The sequence below is a fragment of the Pinus tabuliformis genome, chromosome Q, assembly GCF_031772625.1.
Source record: "Pinus tabuliformis cultivar Carrire ecotype Pingquan chromosome Q, CPIR1, whole genome shotgun sequence".
NCBI lineage: Eukaryota > Viridiplantae > Streptophyta > Pinopsida > Pinales > Pinaceae > Pinus > Pinus tabuliformis.
Window position 1 is genome coordinate 1054289913 of NC_142296.1, and position 13643 is coordinate 1054303555.

Genomic DNA, 13643 nt, shown 5'->3' on the forward strand with positions numbered 1-13643 from the left:
GATGAAGGTAAATTATTGATTATAGTGTTATATGTCGATGATTTAATTTTAACAGGTGATGAGAAGTTTATCAGCTATTGAAAAGAGGATCTTGCAAGATAATTTGATATGAAAGACATGGAGCTCATGCATTATTTCCTCAGTTTGGAAGTATGGAAAGGAGATGTGTGACTATTTTTCTCTCAAGGAAAGTATGCCAACGTGATACTGAAGAAGTTATGCATGGAGAGAAACAAACCCCTGGACACTCCCCTAGCAGGAAATTGGAGGAAGGAGGATGCCACTTCAGGTGAGGAAGTGGAAGCTACCATTTACAGGCTGCTTGTGGGTTTACTTATGTATTTAGTGAACACACGACCAGACATGTGTTATGCAAATTCTGAATTAAGGCTTCTGTGATCCATATTGAAATAAGAAAACAATTTTTTCGATAGAAATCACATTCAAGAATTTTTATTGATGCGTTTCAGTTAACCAAATTAGTCAAGAAATGGTTAAGCCAATCAAATTGTATTGGAAGGAAACAAATTATGTGTTGAGATACCTCAAAGCCACCACTTAGTTTTGTATTTGGTACATGCGGATGTTAGAGGGAGTGAAGTTGTAGTTCTTCAACGATGCAAATTTTATAGGGAGTCTATCAGAAAGGAAGAGCACATCAGGAGGAATTTTCAGTGTTGGGTCAGAAGTGGTTTCTAGGTATAGTATGAAGCATACCTGTTGCATTCAACTAAGTAGAAGCAGAGTACATCGCTGCAAGTCGAGCATCATGTGAAGAAATCTGGATGAGAAAAATTCTTGTTGGTTTATTTGGTCAGATGATGGATCCTTCTCTGATTTACTATGATAATTAGAGTTGTATCCAACTCTCTATGAATCTTGTATTTCATGATTAATCTAAGCATATGAATATTCGATATCACCATCTACGATATTGTGTGCAGAGGCGGATCATGTTGTTGGAGTACATTCCTATAGAGGAACAAGATGCAGATATTTTGATAAAGGCTTTGTCAAAGGGAAAATTTGAGTTCCATAGAGGTAGGATCAAGGTATCAGATAATCCCTTTCTTGTTGAGAGGGAGTGTTGAAAATGCAACAAGAAAATCTAATTTTGACTTTGCCTTGGTCAAACTAGATTAAAATTCAAATTTCAATTTCAGTAAAATACTTGTAGGTAGTTAACTGAGGTGACATGGAACTTTTCACTCAGTTAACTTAGTTAATTCGAGTAGGAAACACTTGAGTTCAGTTTAGTATGATTGATTATTAATTTCTAGCAATCTATTTCAGTTAATTTTAATTATTGTGAGTTTAACTAGTTCTAACTATTATAGAACTAGTGGGGTGTGTACCTCAGTGATCAACCAATTAACTCATAAATCAACCCAGAATAATTGATGCATGCAGATAACTCAAGTTACCCAGTTGATATTGGATTTCAAGGGCAGTGTACTATCAATTGTAGACTATTCTGAAGTGTACAGGTGGTGCATGCAGTCAAAGAGGGGCCTACAGGAATTGTGCAATTCTCATGGAGGTATTTCCCTAATTAATATGGGTTAACTCCTTAGGGAACAACACAAGGAAATAAGAGCTCATAAAACATGAAATTTGGTTAAGTGTTGGCTAGGGTCAATCTGTGAAGTAGTGAGATAGACTATACTAGTGTAGAGGTTTCTCAAGCTTGAGCAAGCATTATATTTCTTCTCTATTTTTTTATTAATGCAATACATATAGGAAGGGGTTTTGAGCAGTTTCTTTCCCCTAGATAATTATCCATGCTTATGTATTGATTCATGTCGCATGTTTATGATTTCCTTTCTCGATCATGAATTTCTTTCCGTAGATGAGTAGAGTAGATTCAAGTTTTATGTTTTAGTAAATTACATGAGCAATTTTGAATCTACATAGAATTTCGACAGTCCAATTAACGACGCCAATGTGTATAATATCATATGTGCACAACTATTTTTAAATAAAAATCTCCACAACAATGCACCATATTGTTTATGCAATGGGGCATTCGTATACTGGTTTAGCACTAGGGTGTATTGAGAGTATAACACCAAACTAGGCAAAATGAATTTTACGATTGATTTTTTTTTTTAATTTAACCATTTTTTGGTGCTATCGAGTAGTATATTTACTAGTGCATCATATTTACTTAGCGCACCACTATTTTTATTTATATAAAATAACTCTACCATGGTGCACCATATGATGTTACGCACTGATGTGTCTATTTATAGTAATGCACTGGTGCATTAGTGTATTATAGACACACCATTAAAAAACATCAGCTAAAACATTTTCTCGCCCAACTTCGTCAGTGATCTCTACTAGAAATGGATTTTTGGGCTATTTTTATAGGGGATTCCACAAAAACCTTTGCTAGAGCGTATTTTTGTTGTAGTGAAGGTTGAGTGTGTCTTCATGGGGGGCACCAAATTTTTATTTTAAGAAGGATGACACACTTAGGTTGTGCATTGATTACTGATAACTAAACAAGGTGACCATAAAGAAGAAGTATCCATTATTGTGAATCGATGACTTATTTGACCAGTTAAGAGGAGCAACAATCTTCTCTAAAATTGATCTGAGATCAGGATATCATCAGGTGTGTATAAAATATGAGGATATCCATAAAACAACCTTTAAAACAAGGTATGTGCATTATGAATTTGTGGTAGTGCCTTTTGGGCTTACCAATGCACCTACAACTTTTATGTGCCTTATGAACAATGTGTTGCGCCCTTATTTGGATAAGTTTGTCATAGTCTTCATTGATGACATTTTGATCTATTAAAATACCAAGTAGGACCATGAAGAGCATTTGGTCGCAGTACTATAATTTCTAAGAGAGCATAAGCTTTATGCAAAGCTTAGTAGGTGAAATTTCCTTCCTTCTTGGATTCATTATTTGGGACACATTGTCTCCAAGGAAAGAGTAGTAGTTGATCCCAAGAAGATCAAGGCTACCATGGAATGGCCAACACCTAAAAATGTGGTTGAAGTTATGCCCTTCATGGGACTAACAGGTTAACACAAGAGGTTTATTAAAAATTTGTCCAAGATTGGTTGTCCAATTACTACTCTGCAAAAGAAATGGAAGAGGTTTGAATGGATAGTTGATTGTGCTACAAGATTCAACTTAACCAGATATTGACTAATGCACCAGTATTAAGAGTAGTAGGTCCTGAAAAGGATTTCATTGTTATTATGCATAGATGCCTGCAAGGAGGGACTTGGTGGAGTCTTGATGCATAATGGTAAAGTAGTATGCTATGAATCCTAAAATTTGAATGAACATGAACATAATTGTGTAATCCATGATTTGGAATTGGTTTCCATCATCCATGTGATGAATATGTGGAGACCTTATCTTCTTTGTAGAAAAAATTCACCCTAATGACTGATCATGGAGGATTGAAATAATTTTTTGATTTTTTTATTAGCCTCAATTAAATGCAAGACAAGCTAGATGGCTAGCCACGCTCAACAAGTTCGATTTTAAAATCAAATATATAATAAATATATAATAGAGTAGTTTATGGACTCAACGGGAGGGTGCAATTAAACCAATTAACAACATTAAGTTCCTATGGAACTAATCTTGAAGAGAAGATAAAAAACATTGAGAAACAAGACAAAAAGTATCACCAATTAAAGAGAGAAGCTACAACAAGGCTCTCAAGGAAATGATGATAAGGACTATTTCCATACATCAAAAGGGCTAATTAAATTCAAATGTAGAATTTATGAACAAAATAACAATGATTTGAAGAGACTCATATTAGAAGAATTTCATGCCAAGTCATATTTTGGCCACCCATATTATCAAAAGACATTAAAAACCATCAAGAAATTTTATTTCTGACTTGATTTAAAAAGATCGCATATTTTATCTCCAAAAGCATAGAGTGCCAACAAGTGAAGATCGAGTGCAAACACTTAATTGGACTATAATAGCCTATTCACGTTCTAGAATGGAAGTGGGAAGTAATTTTGATGGACTTCTTTATAGGGTTACCAAAAAATTCAAAATAACATAATGCAATCATGGTAGTGGTTGATAAGTTGAGCAAGGTGGTTCACTTCATGGTTGTTAAATCTACAAATTTAGATAGTGGTGGCTCAAGTTTTCATAGAGGAGAATGTGAGATTGCATGGAATTCCTAAGAAGATTATCTCGTATAGGGTTTCCAAATTCACTTCAAAATGTTGAAGAGAATTATTTGCAGGCTTGGGAATAGAACTAGCATTTAGCACAACATACCATCCTCAAAACGATGGGAAAATAGAAAGAACAAACAAAATTCTTGAAGACATGCTAATAATGTATGTAATGCACCAGCTTAGGAAGTGGGAAGAGTACCTTCCACTTATGGAATTCACATACAATAGTGGGTATCAAGAATAACTGAAAATGATCCCATTTGAAGCACTTTATGGGAGGAGTTGTAACACACCTATCAACTAGAGTGATCTAGTGAATAGTGTCCTCATTGGGCCTGACATGGTTAAAGACATGGAGAAGGAAATGCAAGCCATTAGAAGAAATTTAAAGGTGGCACATGACAGGTAGAAGAGATATGCAGACCAACATATAATTCATAAAGAGTTTCAATTTGGGGAATATGTTTTCTTACGATTAGACCCAATAAGAGCTCCTTAAAATTTGGGTCATGTGCCAAGTTGGCACCATGGTTTTGTGGGCCATTTGAAGTGCTTGAAAGGATAGGGTTGGTGAACTATAGGCTAGCTTTTCCTCCATCAATTAGAGTGCATGATGTTTTCGATGTTTCATTTCTTAACATATATGTGTAGGATGCTAATGATGTAATTGATTGGTCTATGTTATAGGTAGAACCAGAGAGAGAGTTCCAACCAAAACCTTTGTGCATCTTGGATCGGGAGGTAGCCTACACTCCAAAACCAAGTAATAGAGCAACTCAAAGTATAGTGGAGACACTTTGGGCCTGAGGAACCCACATGGGAAATAGTTGAACTGGTGCGGGAAACATATCCTTTCTTATTTGCGAAGTATAAGCAAATGTAAATACAATGTAAAGAGTCTTACAACGTTGTTTGTATAAATCCCCATAATGAGCAATGCTTGGTCTAAATCATGTTTTTTTGTATATGGTTATTGAACATCAAGGACGGTGTCCCCCCCCCCCCCCCAAGGGGGAGGGGACTGTGACATCCCCTGGTCAATATTTCTCTCATTGTAAATACTTGTAATTATTTAAATGGATGAGAGAGGGATACATATTCCAATGCTTGAGGAAAGAGATTGCTTGAGGGAATTATTTTTTGAAACATCATTCATGGTTGGCTAAGTGGTTTTAAATGGGATGATTGTGCCATAAATTAAATGAAAGAAGAATGTATAGGTATGGGTGTCCTTTAGCTCCAACGACAAGCAAGAAGAGGAAAAACTATTGAAGGAAGCATGTGCTGCCTTGTCCTGGGAGGTTGGTTGGCATGCAATAATGAAAAATGATGGGAGGCTAGTTTGGTTGGAAAATAAAGAGGATCTTCATTCACTCACATTTTTTTATCTCCCACATCTGCATATAGGCATATGAAGAGAGAATGATCTTTCTAAGGGTGTGCAGAAGCAATGGAAGAAAGCACATAGGGAACACTGTGGTAAGAGAACAAAAAAAAAATCCTCCAAGGGTGGAGGTGAGAATGCAGAGAAGGAAGTGATCATAATTCATTGTTGTTAAGTTTTGGAGAGATTAAAAACTAGTTGAAGAATCCTCACAGATGCTTATTGGGTGAAGCATTATAGAGAGAAGTAGCTTTCTTGAAGGCTGAATAACCACAAGAAGATTGTGTATTAATGAAACAATAGCTAAGAGAGAGGTACTTAGGTACTTAGGAAGCTAATGAACCACTGGGTGATGAAAGCAGTAGCGTGTTCTCTCACTGATGAAGTATCTAGTGAAATAGACTCTATGCTCCTACAGTGGCTTATCCACTGACAAACCTTCCTTTGTTGTGGACTCTCTTCTCTTGAAAGTGAGTTGAACTCTTTGTACTATGGTATCCTAGCATGGATTATCATTATATATGAAAAATCTGAGAGAACTGAGTGAAAGCTTGTGTAGCTGGTGGATGAAGGCAGAGTGACCTTATGGTATCTCATTTCAGTTGTTTACTTGTTGAGGTTTTTACTTAGAGATCACTCTACCTAAAGCTTTGGAATCTAGCTCCACGGTGATAGCTACAAGTAATAGTGGTTTTAGCTTGTATATGGTCGGGTGGAGAGTTGAAGACCCATTCTCAGTTTCCAGCCTATTTTCCACATAAGATAAGTATTTAATTATGCTCCTGATGTTTGAGTGATATATATATATATATATATATATAGATATATATATATATATATATATATATATATATATATATATATATATATATATATATAGATATATATATATATATATAGAGATATATATCTGTGTGTGTGTGTGTGTGTGGTATTAAATCAATGGTCATGTTGATATTAAGGAATGTGAATTCCTATTTGTTGATGGATATTAGATTTCTTGTATGCATGTTTGAAGAATGGTTGAATTCTTGTTAGCATTTGTGAACATAAATTATTGTGTTTCTTTCATTAAATTGATGAGTATGATCTATTGGCTATTTTCCATTCATTTCTCTATGTATGTGAGTTGAACGATTGTAAGATACATGTCTCTATGCTATGCGAGGGAGTTGCTCAAGTTCCCTGTGTTTCTAAAGAAATGCACCCAAATGCATATTCATTGAATGTATCCTCCTGTACATGTTATCTTTCCAAGTTTCATCATTAAAACTCCTATGTATCTTTCAACAAGTTAGTTAAATGTCATGGCATCTATGTAAATTAGGAAGGAACTCAGAAAAATTATGAGTTCTAAGTGTAAACGGCCTGCTAAATAGGATTGAATTCACCTATACAACCCGCCAAGTAGGGGGTCAGGACGATCGGTTGAAAATTCCAAATCTCGGGTGAAGTCATGTCTGACCTAATGTGTGGTTGATCAATCGGCAGGCCCGCTAGTTGGAACTTGGGCTATTCGGGCCCATGGTGTCTAGTCGGCCTCAGAGGTAAGGTCGAGCAGGGTCTCTAGGTTGAGGTCGGGGCCCTGGCTAGAATTGTGTTAAGTGGATTGCGAATGAGGTCGACCTTCGCCTTCCTAGAGGATTGTATCTACCCATGTGGATTTTTCCATGATGGAAGAGTGGGCGTGCCAGGCGCCACACCAGTTACTATGTGATTTCCAGGTGGGAATCATTGATGACATGGCATTGATGTAATTGGCCTATCATTGAATGGTCACATATTTTGACCTATAAGTTGGATTGAGGTCAAATTTATACCATCAGAAAGGTCTCGATGAGACGAACACAATGATGTCATCGGTTTTAATTTTTGAGGTAGTCATAAGAGGTTGAAAATTTTAGACCCCATTTCCATAACAAGACCATGGAGATTGGGTCAGCATTGTAACTACCAACTTATACCCTTAATTCCAATTGGGGTTAGGATGGGAATATGTTACAATTCTCTCTTGACTTTCACTTCCACTTGTATCCTCCATTATCTCCCCACTTCTATGCGTAATGCAGTATCATCTGAAATCATCAAGAGTAATTCATGTTGAAGGATCCACAACTAAGAAGAATGAAAGAATGAAAGTGGTTCTAAAATAATTGAAAACAACCCAAAATTAAAGAATGGAGTTGTAGAAATTTCACCGTAGATTAAACTGATTATGCAATGTACTAAAGCAAATTACTTAATCTACTTCTACAATCAAACTTGCGGAAGCGTAATTGATTTTGAGCAAGATCAAATGGAACACATATAATAGAGAAGAAGATTCAATCACACATGAAACACATTAAGAATACTCTGGGGAAAGCCTCAGCTAAAAACCCCACTATCTGTATTATCATACAAGTGGAAATATCTCAGGATTACACAAATCTTTAGCTCACAAGCTATCCAACTCTCAATACAATCCCTCACTGTTGCTCATAGACATAATAGACAAGACATATGCCTTCCTTCAGTCCTCCAAGCCTCCTATTTCCTTGCGCAGTTTCTCTTGGGTCCTCCAACTGTATCGTGTGTGATTCTCACCTCACACACTGCTCTGACCTCTGAAATAAATGCGCAATCTTGAAGGAGTTAATTCCTTTTGCATGGATGAGTTTCCTTTATAGGAAAAGTCCTCCAACTGATAGTACAATGTCCCTGTCTTTAATCTCAACTGGGTCTTTCTCTGAACTGACAAGCATGAGTTATTTATGAGAGAATATTCAATTATCTGGAGAACACTATTTGCATGCATGCATGCATTAACTAACTGAACTCACAATTAGTTCCACAAACTGTTTGGAACTAATTTAATTGGACTTAACTCAGTTAACTAAGCTAACTAATTACAACTCAAATACAACTCATCCTTATCTCCTTAATTAAGGGATAACTTCCTCAATCAAAGGGATAATTGTTGCATGTCTTCACAAAGACTTCATGTTTGATTTTCTCCAACTAATTAACTCAAGATGAATTAATTAATTATTTTTCAAACAGCTGTTGAGACCAAATTCGAATTTTAATTCTCAATTTTAATTCAGGGACTAATTAAAATTGGAATCTATCCTGAAATGCTATTTATAGCAATGTTATTTATAGCATTTCTATTTTATCATTTCTTGTTGCTATTTCCCACACTGGTACCTGAAATTCTATTTATAGCATTTCTATTTTTAGCATTTCTTTTTGCTATTTTCAACAGGAGTCTCGATCGTTGCTTAATGCTCTACTCTGTTGCTTAAAATATTAGGAAATTTATAATACTCGGAAGATGATACAGATTTAATGTTTCTTTAGCTGCTTTAATATATATATATATATATATATATATATATAATTTAAATTTTAAACATAAATAACATTAAATTTCTATTTCTTAATGTTTTGGTTAGATTCAAGTATATTTAGAGTGATGGTCCTCACCCATATTGGGTTTAGTTGAGTGTGGTGTTATTAAAATGTTGAATATTTGTTTTTCAAACTTGCATGATTGACAATAGATATGAAAATCATTTTACATTTAACTCACGTGTACTTTGAAGCATGGATCTCCTTTTGCCCTGCAATTTAACTAGTCGCAGTTCGTAACAGGTTTTCCAAACTCTAGAAATCAACATGTCGAGCTATACTGGTTACATTCAAGTATATTTATAGTGATGTTCCTCATCCAAATTAGGTTTAGTTGAGTGTGGCATTATTGAAAGGTTGAATACTTGTTTTTCAAACTTGCACGAACGACAAGAGATATGAAATGCATTTTACATTTAACTCACATGCACGTCCTATAATGGAAATCCTGGTTGCTACCATTGTTTCTTTCAAGACACTAAGGCATATTTGTTGTCTATATAAGAGATACTACTCATATAAACAATCTAGAAATTCATCATAAAAAATATTTGAGGGATCTCAATGCTTCAAGGAGATAATGTGTCAATCTAGGTCCTTCATTTTGAACTTAGAGGTCAACTCCTTCTTAATCTAAAACAAGGCTTCCCAAGGAAGCCTTAACTGCTCCCTTTATTATAGAAGAAAATATTTATACCCATGTTGTTCCTTCTAACACATGAGTCGTTATGCTTTGGTAAAAACAAAATCATAGAGGATCAAACTTGACCCATCAATCCAAGTTTGAGCTATAATCTTCTAGTTCCAAGAAAGAGGCTCCTTCATGACCCTCAAAGCCTTGAGGTGGTACCATGTACACTTGTTCCTCAATTTCTTCATTGAGAAAAATGACCTTTACATTCATCTAACGCAATCCCATAACATAGGCAACAATAAATCTAATAGAAGTGTACTTGTCAACTAGAGAAAATGTCTTTTCATCATCTTCTCCCTCTTTTTAGGAGAACCCTCTAGTTTCAAATCTTGCTATGTATGTGTCTACACTGCCATCTACTTCATATTAGATCTTGTAAATCTATTTAGAAGTCACTACTTCCCTAAAAACAAGGTATACTTCAAACTTGTTGATATGTTTGCTCCCTCTGAACTCAAATCTCATTTAGTACAATATCTCTAAAATCACAATCTTGGGAGATTCCTCTTGTCACAAGCTTTGCTTTGTTCCTCCATTAGTTCCATTTGTTGCCAAAGCCTTGGCAACCTTCACTATGTACCTACAATCCTCACTAGGATACCATGGAAGAACAATTATAACCAAGAAATGGATACAAAAACAAGAGACTAACTAATAATAATAATAATAATTAAGGAAGATAGATATAGGTTATTTATATTTTGAGGATTATAGGGAAATTTCAGCTCCCACTTGATCTTATCCCTCATCCTCATCATTAGTAGATGTCATTCCTTCCATGCAAAAGCTAGGGATTCTTCTTTTAGCAGAAACATGGATCCAGGTCCAACTCTAACAGTTTTATATACAACCCTAGGGATTTATTATCAAGCCTTATAGATTTCTAGGATTTACAAACCACATACTTTCAGTATTATCTAAACCTTTGTCATATGCAAGTTTTCTTTCCAAAATCAAAATGCCCAAAATCCCTTTACATATGTGATGAAGTCCATTATATCATTTGTAGGGTAAGATCCTGCTTCTGAACACATTCTAAAATGTAATGCAACATTTCCAAGGGAAACATAGGTCTATAAAACTTCAATTCAATATATATCCAAATATTCTCAGCACAGGTATAATAATTTCATCCCTTATATAAGTGACATATTTGAATGTCTTCCTGTATATTTACCCAAGATATATTTTTAGAGAGACTTCCTTCAAGCCTTATCGACTTATGGATTAGCCACAGTTCCAGGGATTTCAAATAATCATGTGTCATCATATCTCATTCAATACAATCACACTCACAACAATATAGTGCAAGACATATCATTGTAGTATAGGGTATATGGCATTATAGACTTTGCAACTTCAGGGTAGAATTTCATCTATGTCATTGCTTCTTGCAATACCAATATGGCTTATGTGCTACAGATACATAGATGCATATAACATTGCACAAGCACTTGAAGATCATATATCAGTTGAGGATTTCATCACTAAAATTGTTGTGTATAAGTAGGTGAAGAGACTCTTTATACATAACTGTGCTTAATGGTTTCTTCAAGGAATCCTTCACAACTTCATATAATGCATATATTTCCAGAACATCGACATAATCCTTTAATGATACATTTTGCATAAATGAATTTTTACCCCTCAAGGCATACTAAGATCAGCCTTAACACCTTTAAAGAAATTTTGATACAAGTCTTAATACGAACTAATTCAACTAGGCCTATGGTTGGTCCTCATATACTCTATAAGTGTATTTCCAAAAGAACTTTGATCTCAAACAAAACTTTTTGAGAGCAATGATACATACCATTCAATCTAATGCAACCAATCTTCAATAGAATTTTTGAAATGAAGATACCTTTCCTGACTTTGTCACTGATTAAGGCATTTAGGATTACTTTAGATCATCTTCTAAGATTATTTGGTATTTGTATCTTTCATCCAAGGTATTTTGGCCTTACTATAGCGTACCAAATACCCTTGGTTTTTATCCTTCTTCCATAGTTTCATACTAGAGCTTCTAGAGGCATGAACTGAGACAACTAACATAGAATTTGTTTAGTAATAAATAATTAATAATAATATGAGAAGCAATATTTCTTTTGCAATGGTCATTAGCAACTTCTGTCTAGATTGATGTGGCATCCTAAAATTGTTTGAAAACACAATAACAAGAAGAACAGTTTGGGCTTTCTAGCTCTGAGATCCTCTTCAAAGAAATTAAGGTTTTGGTATTCGATCTTTAAAGTGTAACACAGTGATAACACCAATTATCTCAAAACCATAAAATGTATCCAATGTCGATTTTGATTCAACATGTTACTTTCATGATCTCCTTCAAACTCAAATTGATATCATGAACATCTTCAACCTTCTCTAAAGCTAACTTCCAAATTTTTCTCAAGGTTCTCAAAACCACGATTAAGGTCTCCTTCAGATTACTAAATTGAATGAATTAGGGTTCGATTTTCTAGGCCTCTTAGCCTCTTCTTAATCACTCTTATAATTTCACTATATGAAGCTCTTTTTTTTGGTCTCATGTGGTTCGCGTTGAGGCCTAACTAAGACTTTAGACTAAGACTTTATGTTATGAAACCAGCTCAAGAAAAGATAGAAAAGATAGATCAACGCCTTAGAATTCAACCTCTTCGAGGGGGCAACCTCCTTTACATTACATAAATGAACAATTCTTGGATGATACAAATGACAAAACCTCCTTTCTATATATAGGAGTCTAAGGAGTCACAATATAATCCAGCCGACCTAACAATAATAATATAAAGCCACAAAAATAACAATACAGGGATTCTATGGGCACATTAATAACAATATGGGGGTAATAGGGGCACAACAATATAAATAAGGGGTATAACTACAATAGTAATGGGGTAATCACTAGTATTATAGGGACCCAACATGCCCCTCTCCTTCAAAAAAGTGTTGTCCTCAACGCTTGAGTAGTTCTGGATACTTCTGCATAAAATTCTCATCCTCCCATGTGGAATCTTCAGCGGATAAGTTCTTCCACTTGATAAGATACTCTGAAATTGATCGATTTCGTAGCTGTCGAGTTCTTGTTTCTGTGACTGCTTCCGGTTCCAATATAATTTTTCCTTCCTCGTCAAGTTCTGGCAATATTGTTTGAACTGGGAGCTTGTCGCCTATAACCTTCTTTAAACATGAAACATGGAAAACTGGGTGCAATCGAGAAGCTGCAGGAAGCTCCAATTTGTATGCCATAGTACCAATCTTTTGCAACACCTTGTACGGACCATAATACTTTGGTGATAATTTATTATCCTTCTTAGCTTGCTTGAGGGACATTTGCTTATATGGTTGTAGCCGTAGGAATACCCAATCACCTACATCAAAACTTCTTTCACTGCGATGTTGATCTGCCTGTTGTTTCATTCTATTTTGTGCCAACACGAGGTTATCCTTTAAGAGTTGGAGGACTTGTTGTTGATGTTCGATGTGATGTTCCACTGCCTGAACCTTAGAATTTTCTCTTAAATATGATGTGATGGATGGTGGTTGATACCCATAAAGTGCCATAAATGGGGTCATTTTTGTTGCTGTATGGAAGGAAGTGTTATACCACCATTCAGCCAGAGGCAACCATTTGACCCATTGTGTCTGTTTATCAGATACAAAGCAACGAAGATATCCTTCCAAACATTTGTTTACTATCTCAGTTTGCCCATCAGATTGAGGATGATAAGATGAGCTATGAGCTAACTGAGTACCAAGACAAGAAAATAATTCTGTCCAAAAATTTCCAGTGAAAATGGGATCTCTGTCACTTACAATAATCTTTGGGTTTCCATGTAGCTTTTGAATTGTTTCCATAAATGCAGTAGAAACTGTACTGGCTTTAAATGGATGTGATAATGCACAAAAGTGTGCATACTTGGTAAGTCTGTCAACTACCACCATGATGACACTCTTTCCCTCAGACTTGGGTAAACCTGTGATAAAATCCATTGA